This window comes from Gopherus evgoodei, chromosome 1 (assembly GCF_007399415.2).
Source record: "Gopherus evgoodei ecotype Sinaloan lineage chromosome 1, rGopEvg1_v1.p, whole genome shotgun sequence".
Taxonomy (NCBI): domain Eukaryota; kingdom Metazoa; phylum Chordata; order Testudines; family Testudinidae; genus Gopherus; species Gopherus evgoodei.
In genome coordinates, this window is record NC_044322.1 from 110834844 (window position 1) to 110848803 (window position 13960).

Here is a 13960-nt window from a genome sequence, read left to right on the forward strand (position 1 = left end):
AATATGGACCCTGGACTTCAGAAAAGCAGACTTGGACTCCCTCAGGGAACTGATGAGCAGGATCCCCTGGGAGAATAACATGGTGTGGGGGAAGCAGTCCAGGAGAAATGGCTGTATTTTAAAGAATCTTTATTGAAGTTGCAGGAACAAACCATCCCAATGTGTAGAAAAAATAGTAAATATGGCAGGCAATCAGCTTGGCTTAACAGTGAAATCCTTGCTGATCTTAAACACAAAAAAGAAGCTTACAAGAAGTGGAAGATTGGACAAATGACCAGGGAGGTCTATAAAAATATTGCTCAGGGATGCAGCAGTGAAATCAGGAAGGCCAAATCACACTTGGAGTTGCAGCTAGCAAGAGATGTTCAGAGTAACACGAAGGGTTTCTTCAGGTATGTTAGCAACAAGAAGTTCAAGGGAAGTGTGGGCCCCTTGAATGAGGGAGACAACCAAGAGACAGAGGATGTGGAAAAAGCATGCATCTGAGGGTGCTAAAGAAGTTGGCGGATGTGATTGCAGAGCCATTGGCATTATTTTTGAAAACACATGGTGATCGGGGCAGGTCCCGGATGACTGGAAAAAGGCTAATGTAGTGCCTATTTTTAAAAAAGGGAAGGAAGAGGATCGAGGGAACTACAGGCCAGTCAGCCTCACCTCAGTCCCTGGAAAAATCATGGAGCAGGTCCTCAAGGAATCAATTTTGAAGCACTTCGAGGAGAGGAAAGTGATCAGGAACAGTCAGCATGGATTCACCAAGGGCAAGTCATGTCTGACTAACGTAATTGCCTTCTATGACCAGCTAAGTGGCTCTGTGGATGAGGGGAAAGCAGTGGATGTGTCATTCCTTTACTTTAGCAAACCTTTTTATATGGTCTCCCATAGTATTCTTGCTGGCAAGTTAAAGTAGTATGGATTGGATGAATGGACTATAAGGTCGATAAAAAGCTGACTAGATCGTTGGGCTCAACGGGTAGTGATCATTGGCTCCATAACTAGTTGGCAGCCGGTATCAAGCGGAGTGCCCCTAGGGTTGCTCCTGGGGCCGGTTTTGTTCAATATCTTCATTAATGATCTGGAGGATGGCGTGGTCTACACCCTCAGCAAGTTTGCAGATGACACTAACCTGGGAGAAGTGGTAGATACACTGGAGGGTAGAGATAGGATACAGAGGTACCTAGACAAATAAGATGATTGGCCCAAAAGAAATCTAACGAGGTTAAACAAGAACAAGTGCAGAATCCTGCACTTAGGACAGAAGAATCCCATGCACTGCTACAGACTAGGGACCGAATGGCTAGGCAGCAGTTCTGCAGAAAAGGACCTAGGGGTTACAGTGGACAAGAAGCTGGATATGAGTCAACAGTGTGTCCTTGTTGCCAAGAAGGCTAATGGCATTTTGGGCTGTATAAGTTGGGGCATTGCCAGCAGATCGAGGAACATGATCGTTCCCCTCTATTCAACATTGGTGAGGCCTCATCTGGAGTACTGTATCCAATTTTGGGCCCCACGTTACAAGAAGGATGTGGAAAAATTGGAAAGAATCCAGCGGACAGCAACAAAAATGATTAGGAGTCTGGAGCACATGACTTATGAGGAGGGGCTGAGGGAACTGGGATTGTTTAGTCTGCAGGAGAGAAGAATGAGGGGGGATTTGGTAGCTGCTTTCAGTTACCTGAAGGGGGATTCCAAAGAGGATGGTCTCAAGTTGCAGTGGAGGAGGTTTAGGTTGGATATTAGGAAAAACTTTTTCACTAGAAGGGTGGCAAAGCACTGGAATGGGTTAATTAGAGAGGTGGTGGAATCTCCTTCCTTAGAGGTTTTTAAGGTCAGGCTTGACAAAGCCCTGGCTGAGATGATTTAGTTGGGGATTGGTCCTGCTTTGAGCAGAGGGTTGGACTAGACGACCTCCTGAGGTCCCTTCCAACCCTGATACTCTGATTCCATGAGAACTACCAGTGTGGGAAGGGTGAGGAATTCTTCCTATCTTGTGCTAGGGAGCAGAAGCTCAGGATACTGAGAATACTGCCAGAATATCTTCAGAGAAGCAGAATTACAAAATCAGTAAATTTCTCTCTTTTCACCTTCAAGTTTTCACCAAGTTTCTTGTGTAATGATTGGGGCCAAAGTGAATGGGAAACCTTGTATACTATAGGTCTTGAAATTTTACCAGGAATCTACTAGCCAGGGGTTTATACTAAGGTGGAGGCTGTGGATCATTGGATTGGTGAGAAAACCAATTACCTTGCTCTTTTCTTTTCACTGGACTTCTAATATGCACACTATTCTTGCAGTGTGCTGGCACCCCTCAACATTGTACCGCCTTAGCTTGTTATGTTGGATAAGTTTTTAGAATCCCTTCAACCCTACCTGCTGAGATAGGGAGTTTCTTATACCCTCATGCATGGGAGAATTTGGGTCACCACACATTACCCTTTCTCACTCCATCCAATAATCTTCATTCTCAGGAGCTCAGTTTCCCAGAAATATTTTTGCAAAAATGTAGTGTCTGACTGTTGCTGCTGTTAGTTATCCTGGCAGGAGCTAAACAAATCTGATTTTTCTGTACCGTTAAGTTGTGAGGGGAGGAAGGAATCAGGTGTCTTGGGGAAGGGGGAGCCCTGTTCTCTCTTGCAGGAAGTTTAGTGTGTGCTCAATGCTCTTGAAAAGCCAGAAAATTAATGAAGTTGGAGCCTAGGTTGTCTGGTATTAAATCACTGCCTGAGCAGGATCTGGCTTTGGGAAATGTAGACAAAGTCAACTGATGTAGACACAAAAGCAATCAGTTGAAGATGCTATAATATGACTTAATTGCAGAAGCAGCAACTTTCACAAATAAACAACCCAAAACTACATGACAGGGTAGTTCTAGTGTGGATCTTCAACTACTACCCATGGCCCCTGATGTACCAAAAACCTGAGGGTGAGTGAAGATCATGCCACATCTGCACCCTCAGGTCTTCCAAGGGACCCTGATGGGGTGTAAGAGTCCTGACTCCCTCTCTTCCTGCGCACCAAAGGTAGGAAAGATAAGATGAGGGGGAGTCACAAGTTGTACTACACAGAGGCATAACCTTTCCATATGCCATGTGGTTGCCCAGAACCAATCCTAAACAACTGACTGGATTTTAGGGTTCAGCTGAGCACTTCCTAACCCACCAACCACACTGGAATGCTCCACAGAGGACAGGAGTCAGCGTGGATGCCCTGCCAATTAGCTAGAAAAGAATCTGTCCACTATTTCAAGTCCTTCAACAAAATATCTGACTCACAGTCAAATGTACTCCATTCTCTCGGCACTGGGGAGAGATTGCTTTATCATGGGAAATTGCTTTATCATCATTCTATACTTACCAGTTTCTAAGTTCACTTCTTTCACAAGCAAATTGAAACTTTTAGTATTACTACATTTAAAAACAAAAACAGCGATCACATGTCCAGTCTTGGTGTGTTGCAGTGAAGCCATTTCTGGCACAGACTGCACTTTCTACACTAATGCTGACACATGTGATTTTTAAAAAAAACAAACAAAAAATCTCCTGGCTGAAATCCATGTATTGAAGGAGGGGGAACACGTTGTGTTTTTTTTTTTAATTGTTTTGTTTTGTTTTGTTGCCCTATGGATCCTGAAGCAACTGCTTTTGGTTCTTTTTTTGTTTGCTTGCTTGTTTTTAACTTCTACAGTTGCGTTCCTTCTTTTTAGGGTACTTGTGTTCCAACTGCAACCACATGCCATTGTGGCTTCCTCCCTTTTCCTAGGCCTTTTCTGAAAAAGACTGCAGGGCATTCAACAAAAAATCTTAGATTTTTTTTAATCAGAATTACTTTTCTTGTCAAAAAAATACTACAAATAAGATATTTCAGACATATTCCACACATGCAAAAATGCATGTGAATGGTATGAAAATTAAAGTACACACTATTGTATCAAATCATTGAACCTGCGATTATGTTCAAAGGATGATCCAGAGTTGCAGTCAGTTCTTCCTTTATGGCTTTGCTCATCCCTACTTATGATTTGGCTAATCATATGTGAATTTGTCATTTCTTCTTCGAGTGCTTGCTCATATCAATTCCAATTAGATGTGCGCGCACTGCGTTCATGTTCGTCGGAAGATTTTTACCCTAGCAACACTCACTGGGTTGGCTGGGTCGCCCCCTGGAGTGGCGCCGTTACGGCACCGAATATATACCCCTGCCGACCCAACGGCCCTTCAGTTCTGTCTTACCGCGCGTGACGGTCGTTGGAGCTGTGGAGCACGGCTTTGCTGATCTCCACATCCCTAGCTACTCATAGTCTGTGGTATGTAAGGTCTTGGAAAAAATTTTGAAGGAGAAAGTAGTTAAGGACATTGAGGTCAATGGTAATTGAGACAAATTACAACATGGTTTTACTAAAGGTAGATCTTGCCAAACCAACCTGATCTCCTTCTTTGAGAAAGTGACAGATTATTTAGACAAAGGAAATGCGGTAGACCTAAATTACCTCGATTTCAGTAAGGCATTTGACACGGTTCCACATGTGGAATTATTACTCAAATTGGAAAAGATGGGGATCAATATGAAAACTGAAAGGTGGATAAGTGGAGACTACAACGGGTCGTACTGAAGGGTGAACTGTCAGGCTGGAAGGAGGTTACTAGTGGAGTTCCTCAAGGATCGGTTTTGGGACCAATCTTATTTAACCTTTTTATTACTGACCTTGGCACAAAAAGCAGGAATGTGCTAATAAAGTTTGCAGATGACACGAAGCTGGGGGGTATTGCTAACACGGAGAAGGACCGGGATATCATACAGGAAGATCTGGATGACCTTGTAAACTGGAGTAATAGTAATAGGATGAAATTTAATAGTGAAAAGTGCAAGGTCATGTACTTAGGGATTAATAATAAGAACTTTAGATATACATTGGGGACACATCAGTTGGAAGCAACAGAGGAGGAAAAGGACCTTGGAGTATTGGTAGATCACAGGATGACTATGAGCCGCCAATGTGATATGGCCATTAAAAAAGCTAATGCGGTTTTAAGATGCATCAGGCGAGGTATTTCCAGCAAAGATAAGGAGGTGTTAGTACCGTTATATAAGGCGCTGGTGAGACCCCACCTGGAATACTGTGTGCAGTTCTGGTCTCCCATGTTTAAGAAGGATGAATTCAAACTGGAACAGGTTCAGAGACGGGCTACTAGGATGATCCGAGGAATGGAAAACATGTCATATGAAAGGAGACTTAAAGAGCTTGGCTTGTTTAGTCTAGCCAAAAGAAGGCTGAGGGGGGATATGCTTGCTCTTTATAAATATATCAGAGGGATTAATATTAGGGAGGGAGAGGAATTATTTAAGCTTAGTACCAATGTAGATACAAGAACAAATGGGTGTAAACTGGACACTAGGAAATTTAGATTTGAAATTAGACGAAGGTTTCTAACCATTAGAGGAGTGAAGTTCTGGAACAGCCTTCCAAGGGGAGTAATGGGGGCAAAAGACATATCTGGCTTTAAGATTAAGCTTGATAAGTTTATGGAAGGGATGGTATGATGGGATAGCCTAATTTTGGCAATTGATCTTTGACTATCAGCAGATAAGTATGCCCAGTGGTCGGTGATGGGATGTTGGATGGGATGGGATCTGAGTTACTGCAGAGAATTCTTTTCTGAGTCCTGGCAGGTGAGCCTTGCCCACATGCTCAGGGTTTAGCTGATCACCATATTTGGGGTCGGGAAGGAATTTTCCTCCGGGGCAGATTGACAGAGGCCCTGGAGGTTTTTCGCCTTCCTCTACAGCGTGGGGCATGGGTCACTTGCTGGTGGATTCTCTGCAGCTTGAGGTCTTCAAATCACAATTTGAAGACGTTAATAACTCAGACATAGGTTAGGGGTTTGTTATAGAAGTGGATGGGTAGGGTTCTGTGGCCTGCTTTGTGCAGGGGGTTGGACTAGATGATCACATTGGTCCCTTCTGACCTTAGAATCTATGAGTCTATAGTTCTTTGCTGTTTGTTGTGTGTATAGTTTGAGTTCTTGTAGTTATAGTTAGTGTATATAGTTTATGGGGGGATCAGGGATTAGCCCCTTTCCTCCACCCCGGTACGGGCCCATGACCAAGGCACCAGGATTCAAACCGTGCTCGGCGTGCCAAAAACCGATGCCAATAGGGGATCCCCACGACTCCTACCTCAAGTGCCTTGGGGAATCCCACCTTACCGATAAGTGCCGCATCTGCAAATCGTTTAAACGAAGGACGAAGAAGGAGTGGGACTTTTGATTGAAACAGCTCCTCATGGAGTCGGCACTTAGTTCCGCAGCATCGGTACTGAGCGCCCAACAGACTACTTCTATAAGGAGCGCTCCTTCGGCCCCGGACCGCTCCGGTACCGAGAAGGAGCCCTGGCACCGACCCTTACCGGCACCGACGTGCTTGGCACCACTCCCTGTCCCCGAGACCCAGGAAGCAACATAGCGCTCCAGTTGCTTCAGCTCCACAGAAGGAGCGCTCTTCGAAGACCGTTCGTCCGACACCGTCATCTGCCGCGGCACCGTCGACTGTGGCACCACCGATTGCGGCTCCACCAAGCGTGGCACTGCCGATTCCGGTCCCACAAGGGCCATTGAGTCCAGTGCCTGACAGCTCCCCGGCTCATGCTGTGGTTGAGCTTGCCCTCCCTTCTACGCCGGAGACCTTCTCCACGGCAAGGGAGCTCATCGCCATGACGGAGTCAACAAGACCGCAACCCCCGGCACTGCCGGCGCGGGCCATACAATCCATCGGGAAACCGGCCCTAGCAAGGCCACCTTCCGTTGGTCCAACAGAGAGACGTGGTTCAAGATCACGGTCTCACAGATGTTCTCGATCACGCCATTCCCACTCCCGGCGCTGCTCGCGGTCTCGGCACCACTTTCCATTGCGGTACCGGTCGCACTTGCGGCACCATTCGACATCTCGTTGGCCGGCCAGATACTCCCGGTACTGATCCGACTCACGGCACTGATCTCGGCACCGTGTGTCCCATAGTCGCTCCAGATGAAGCGACTCAAGATCCCAGTCAATCTCCCAGCACTGCTACGGTAGAAGGTCCCGATCTTGCCTACGGTACCGTTATAGCTCCCGGTACCACTCCCCGGTACCACATCGGGATCGAGCTTCCAGAACAGTGGCACCCTTCCAGGGTCTGTTGGCACCTCCATGGTCATCGAGACACACATTGGTGTCATCGCAGGCTGGTAGCGCATCCTGTCCTCAGGAGCGTGACTCTGACATCCTCAGCCATATATTTCCAGAGAGCCAGAGCTACGAGCAAGGGCCTCATCACTGGTCCTTCTCGACACTGGGGGCATACCACCAAGCCCACTATGCTCCATCAGTGGCCCCACAGTCGGCCCTGTCAGACAACTGGGTACCAGAGGCGACAATAAGCCATCCCCCTCCTACGGGAACGGATGAGGCTCTGATACCATCTGCAGACACCCAGGTTCCACCTGATGCAGATGACACTCCTCAAGTACAGGAGCTCCCACAGGATCCCCTGGTCCCGGGCCTCTCATCCTCCTCCTCACCTGATGAGGTGGTGGCAGGAACGTCCTCCTCAGGCCCTCCACCAATTGATCTCAGGGCCCATCAAGACCTTTTGAGACGAGTGGCTAAGAATATGAACTTACAGGTGGAGGAGGTCCCTGAAATAGGATGTCCACGACAGGGTCCTCTATCAGCTGATGCACCTACTAAAGTGGCCTTTCCGTTTATCCGCACCATACAGGCTAATGCGGACACCATTTCGCAATCCCCAGTCTCGATTCCACCTACAGCAAGGGGAGTAGAGAGAAAATATATGGTCTCCTCAAAGGGGTATGAATATCTCTACATTCACCCACCTCCTTGCTCTTTAGTGTTGCAATCGATGAACAAAAGGGAGTGTCATGGCCAGCAAGCCCCGGCTCCTAAGTCAAAGGAGGCTAGGCGCATAGACCTCCTAGGCTGCAAAATATCCTTGAGTGGGGGCCTCCAACTTAGGGTGGCGAACCAACAAGCCCTCCTAAGTAGATATAACTTTAACACATGGGTGTCCTTGGGGAAGTTTACGGAGCTTCTTCCCCAGGAGTCCTGTCAAGAATTAACGGCCCTACCTGAGGAGGGTAAAAAGGTAGCAAGAACATCCCTCCAAGCCTCTCTGTATGCAGCGGACTCTGCAGCCAGAACTCTGGCGTCAGGAGTGACGATGAGGTGTATCTCCTGGCTCCAAGTATCAGGCCTTCCCCCTGAATTGCAACAAACTATTCAGGATTTGCCCTTCGAAGGCCAGGGCTTGTTCTCAGATAAGACTAATCCCAGACTGCAAAGTCTGAAGGACAATCGCGTTATAATGTGCTCGCTGGGTATGCACATGCCAGTGTCCCAATGCATGACCTTCCGGCCCCAGCCACACCGCCCTTACGCCCTGCCTAGGCCGCGTCAGGACTTTAGCAGAAGGCGTGGTAGAGGGAATCGTCGGAGGCAGTCTGGCCCTCAGGGAGCTCAAAATCAGGCACCCCGTAAACCACCAGCGGGGCCCAAGCAGAACTTTTGATTGGACGCCCGAGGGTGGCCCATCAGTTGCTCTACGGGATTCTTCTCCTCCCTTTTTCAGCTGCGTCTCCCAATTCCTCCCTGCCTGGACCCAGCTAACTTCAGATCGTTGGGTCCTGCACACGGTGGAAGGGGGATTCCACCTCCAGTTTGTTTCAACCCCACCTTTCCACCCTCCCTCCCCATCCATCTTCAGGGACCCCTCTCACGAGCAATTCCTCTTACAAGAGGTCCAGTCGCTCTTAGCCATGGGAGCCATAGAGGAGGTGCCAAAAGACATGAGGGGCAAGGGGTTTTATTCTCGGTACTTCCTAATCCCCAAGGCAAAGGGAGGTCTATGACCGATCGTAGACCTGCGAGGACTCAACAAATTCATGATAAAGCTGAAATTCCGCATGGTAATCTTGGGGACCATTATCCCTCCCTGGATCCGGGAGACTGGTATGCCGGCCTCGATATGAAAGATGTGTATTTCCACATGGCAATTTACCAACCACGCAGACGGTACCTCCGTTTTGTGGTCAGCCATCAACACTTTCAGTTCATTGTACTTCCATTTGGCCTTTCTGTAGTTCCGTGTGTGTTCACAAAATGCATGGCTGTAGTCGCTGCCTTCTTCCGGTGTCGTCGGGTACACGTCTACCCATATCTCGACGATTGGCTCATTCGAGGGACTTCCCAGTTACAACTGTCGCAGTACCTGCGCATCGTCAAAGACCTCTTCAAGAGCCTAGGCCTGATGTTCAACACAGAGAAGTCTACTCTGACACCCATGCAGAGAATAGACTTCATTGGAGCAGTTCCGGACTCCAGTCTGGCCAGAGCCTGCCTCCCACAGTCGCGTTTTCAAGCAATGGCTTCAATTATTCGAGGTCTTCAAACCTTCCCGACAACATGGGTGCGCACCTGCCTCAGCCTAGTAGGTCACATGGCCTCCTGCACCTTTGTGACCGAGCATGCGAGGCTATGCCTCCGTCCCTTTCAAACCTAGCTTGCTTCAATATACCAACCACGTAGAGACAGTCTGGACTCGGTGCTTACTATTCCCCGGAAGGTTCCGGGCTCCCTAACCTGGTGACTAAACCCCACTCTAGTCTGTGCAGGGATGGCATTCCACCTGCCGCAACCCTCAATGGCTCTAACCACGGACGTGTCATCTCTGGGTTGGGGTGCCCACCTTGAGGGCTTTTGCATTCAAGGCCTCTGATCACCTCAAGAGCTGGCCTTACACATCAGTGTGCGGGAGCTGAGAGCGGTCCGTCTAGCATGCCAGGTGTTTCGAGACCATCTCCAAGGCCGTTGTGTATCAGTGTTCACGGACAACATAATGGCCATGTTTTACATAAACAAGCAGGGTGGAACACGCTCCTCCCTCTTTTGTCAAGAAGCCTGTCCATCTCTGGGACTTCTGTACAGCCCACTTGATCGATTTGTTAACGTCTTTTCTCCCAGGAGTCCAGAACGCTCTGGCAGATCACCTCAGCAGATCCTTCCTGTCTCATGAGTGGTCGATTCATCCAGGCATCATCCATTCTGTTTTCTGGAAGTGAGAGTTTCCCCACATAGACCTCTTTGCCTCCCGAGAGAACAGGAAATGCCAGGTGTTCTGCTCCTTCCAGGGACGCTCCCCGGGCTCCCTCTCAGACGGATTCCTGATCCCGTGGAAGAGGCACCTACTCTATGCCTTTCCACTGTTTCCTCTCGCCCACAGAGTCCTACTCAAGCTCCCCAGGGACAGCGCCCACCTGATCCTGATTGCTCCAGCGTGGCTGAGGCAGCACTGGTACACCATGTTGTTCGACCTCTCAGTGGCAGACCCCTGCTACTCTGGCTGGATCTCATAACACAGGACTTCGGCAGGCTTCACCATCTGGACCTGCAGTCTCTTCATCTCACTGCATGGTTGAGCCAGTCTGAGTTGCATTGCTCTGCCTCGGTCCAACAGGTGCTCTTGGGCAGTAGGAAGCCTTCCACTAGGATGACACATCTGGCTAAGTGGAAGCGTTTCTCCTACTGGTGCACTCAGCGTAGCTCAGTCCTCAGGCAGGTGTCCGCTCCTACTGTCTGGGACTACCTCTGGTCCCTGAAAGAACAGGGCCTAGCGGTCTCTTCCATAAAGGTGCATCTGGCAGTCACCTCCGCCTTCCACCCAGGGGAAAATGGCCGATCAATCTTCTCTCACCCCATAGTTTCAAGGTTCCTCAAGGAATTGGAATGTTTGTACCCTCAAGTCAGACGCCCGACCCCTACCTGGGATCTCAACTTGGTGCTAGCCAAGCTTATGGGTGCTCCTTTCGAACCACTGGCCACCTGCTCGCTGCTGTACCTTTCCTGGAAGACAGCCTTCCTTGTCGCTATTACTTCGGCAAGACGAGTATCTGAGCTTCGGGCCTTGACAGCGGACCCCACGTATACGGTATTCCATAAGGACAAGGTACAGCTGTGACCACACCCCTCCTTCCTCCCTAAGGTGGTGATTGACATGAAAGGCGGACAAGACATCTTCCTCCCAGTCTTTTTCCCGAAGCCGCACCCATTGCGTTGGGAACAACAGCTGCACACGCTAGACGTTTGCAGGGCTCTTGCCTTTTATGTCGAGAGAACAAAACCCTCGGGAAGGTCACCTCAGCTCTTTGTAGCTGTGCTAGATCGGATGAAAGGTCTTCCGGTCTCATACCAATGAATTTTGTCTTGGGTAACATTCTGAATCCGCACATGCTATGGTTTGGCTCACGTTCCGGCTAGCCACCTCACCGCCCATTCTACTCGGGCTCAAGCTTCATCTGCTGCCTTCCTGGCCCATGTTCCCATCCAGGAAATATGTCGGGCAGCTACCTGGTCATCAATTCACACCTTTACCTCACTTTACGCATTGGTTCAACAGTCCAGAGATGATGCAGCATTTGGCTCAGCAGTTTTGCATTCTGCAACATCTCACTCTGACCCCACCGCCTAGGTAAGGCTTGGGAATCACCTAATTGGAATCGATATGAGCAAGCACTCGAAGAAGAAAAGACAGTTACTCACCTTTGTAACTGTTGTTCTTCGAGATGTGTTGCTCATATCTATTCCAACCCCGCCCTCCTTCCCCTCTGTCGGAGTAGCTGGCAAGAAGGAACTGAAGGGCCGTTGGGTTGGCAGGGGTATATATCCGGCGCCACTCCAGGGGGCGACCGAGCCGACCCACCGAGTGTTGCTAGGGTAAATATCTTCCAACGAATGTGCACACGGCGCGCGCACGCCTAATTGGAATGGATATAAGCAACACGTCTTGAAGAACAACAGTTACAAAGGTGAGTAACAGTCTTTTTTTTTTTTGCACAGAATTTCTCAGCTGATATTTTGTTTCCGTCAAGTTTGGAAACTATACTACTAAATTGTTTGTATGTGTTTTTCAAGCAATCTTCTTAAAATGCCACTGCGTCAGATAAGTATTGCCTATATTACTGAAAAACTGAAAAGTTAATGACTCGCCCTCAACTATTCATTGAGCTAGTGGCAGAGCTGGGGTTAGAACTGGCTCCTAATCCCTTGTTCATTGAGCCACTGGTATTTTAATTCTTATATGTTTGTGTTATTAATACAATTTTAGTAATATTAGTGAGTGGTGTAACTTCAGTATTTCACAATTTATATATTTAAAATTTAACTGCTACTTAAAGTATAGCACACAAAATAAAGTAAAGCAACATTTCTTTTGTGAAATGTTTCTGTACCATTATTATTTGTCATAGACATTGTAAGTAAGGTGAACAGTGCAGTGTTCCATATTTCCAGTCTCTTATTTATACCATTTAGATTTGCATCACTCTTTTATGTTTTACTCTTTTATATTCTTAAACATTGAAATACTTATCACTCTCTCCTTAACAATGATACATTAGCCTTACAAGTGTGTATTAATATATATTTTATTTATATTTTGAGGGACAGTTGGTAAGTAGTTCATAACTAGTAATGAAGGAGAATGTTAAACAACATTTGTGAGGGATAAATACTTTTAAATTAGCAGGTCTTGATAATTTTCACCCAAGAGTCCTAGAAGAATTGACTGAGGAGATTTGTCTTGTTGATGTTAGATTTTAATGTGTTGGAATGCAGTTAGGCTGCAATCACAGAAGGCTGGAAATGTGCTAATGTATCAATATTCATGAAGGAAAAGTAACATGACCTTTGGTAATTTCAGGCCAGTTAGTGTGACATAATTCCCAGACAAAATAAGGGAAAAGCTGATATGGTACTCAATAAATAGAGAAGTAAAGGCTAGGAATATAATTAATGGTAGTCAACATGGTTTTATTGAAAATAGGTCTTATCTAGTAAACTTGTTTCCATTTTTTTGATGAGCTATAAAAAGTTTAATTAATAAAGGTAACTAGATTTAATATTCTTAGGCTTTGGTAAGGTGTTTCACTTAGTACCACAGAACATTGATTTTTTTTTTTTTAAAGTAGCACTGTACAATATCAAGCACATCTTAAACGAATTAGCTGGTAAATTAAGAAGACTGAATGGCTGTCTGTGGGGAATCATTAAACATTAGTCAGAGTGGGAAATAACAAGGACAAGGGAAGTCATACAGAGCAATCGGGGGTGTATTCTATACTGTGCAAACAGTGCAAATTAGAGGGGTGTGAATTGTAGAGTGCCTTAACTGCCCTGTGTAGGCCTTGCTGGCACGAACCAAAAAGTAATGTTAATGTACACTGAGTATCTTTTTGTTTGTACCAGTAGGATCTCTTTGGGGCAGTGAGAGTGTAACATATTAGTGCACTCTACAGTTCATTCCCCTGTTGTTCACGCTAGTTCGATTATTTGATAAACTGGGCTCATTCAAACTTTTTTTTTTAATACAGCTGAATGCAAGGTTATATATCTTGAAGTAAATAATGCAGACTGTACCTGCATAATGGGGGCAAATGCCTTGGAGCTCTGTTAAGTTAATCAAAAAGAAGATTGAGATGACTTAATTGTGAATAAGTACCTTCACAGGAAGAAAATACTAGGTACTAAAGAGCTCTTTAGTCTAGGGAAGAAAGGCATAAAAAGAACCAATGGCTGAAAGTTAAAGCCAGACAAATTCAAGTGAGAAATAAGGCACAGATTTGTAACAGAATGATTAACCATTGTAACAAACTATCAAAGGAAGTCATGAATTCTCTACTTGAAGTCTTTCACCTGGTCTACACTAGACTAGATGTGATAAATCGACTCCTGCTGGATCGATGGCTGCCCATCGATCTGGCAGGTAGTATAGACATACCCTTTGAATCAAGACTGGGTGCCTTCTGGAAAATATGCCTTAGTTTTGATGATATTCTATGGCCTTTATAATCAAGGGTATGAGATGATGATTTGATGCTTCCTTCTGGCCTTAAAACACTAAACTTATTTGGAGTGAAAT

General features: G+C 46.6%; 1 protein-coding gene across 2 annotated transcripts in view; it reads left to right on the top strand.

Moving 5' to 3' along the window:
• The window catches only part of TFDP1 (transcription factor Dp-1), a 137855-nt gene that overhangs the window by 122112 nt on the left and 1783 nt on the right, over window positions 1-13960 (top strand). The window lies entirely within an intron of this gene.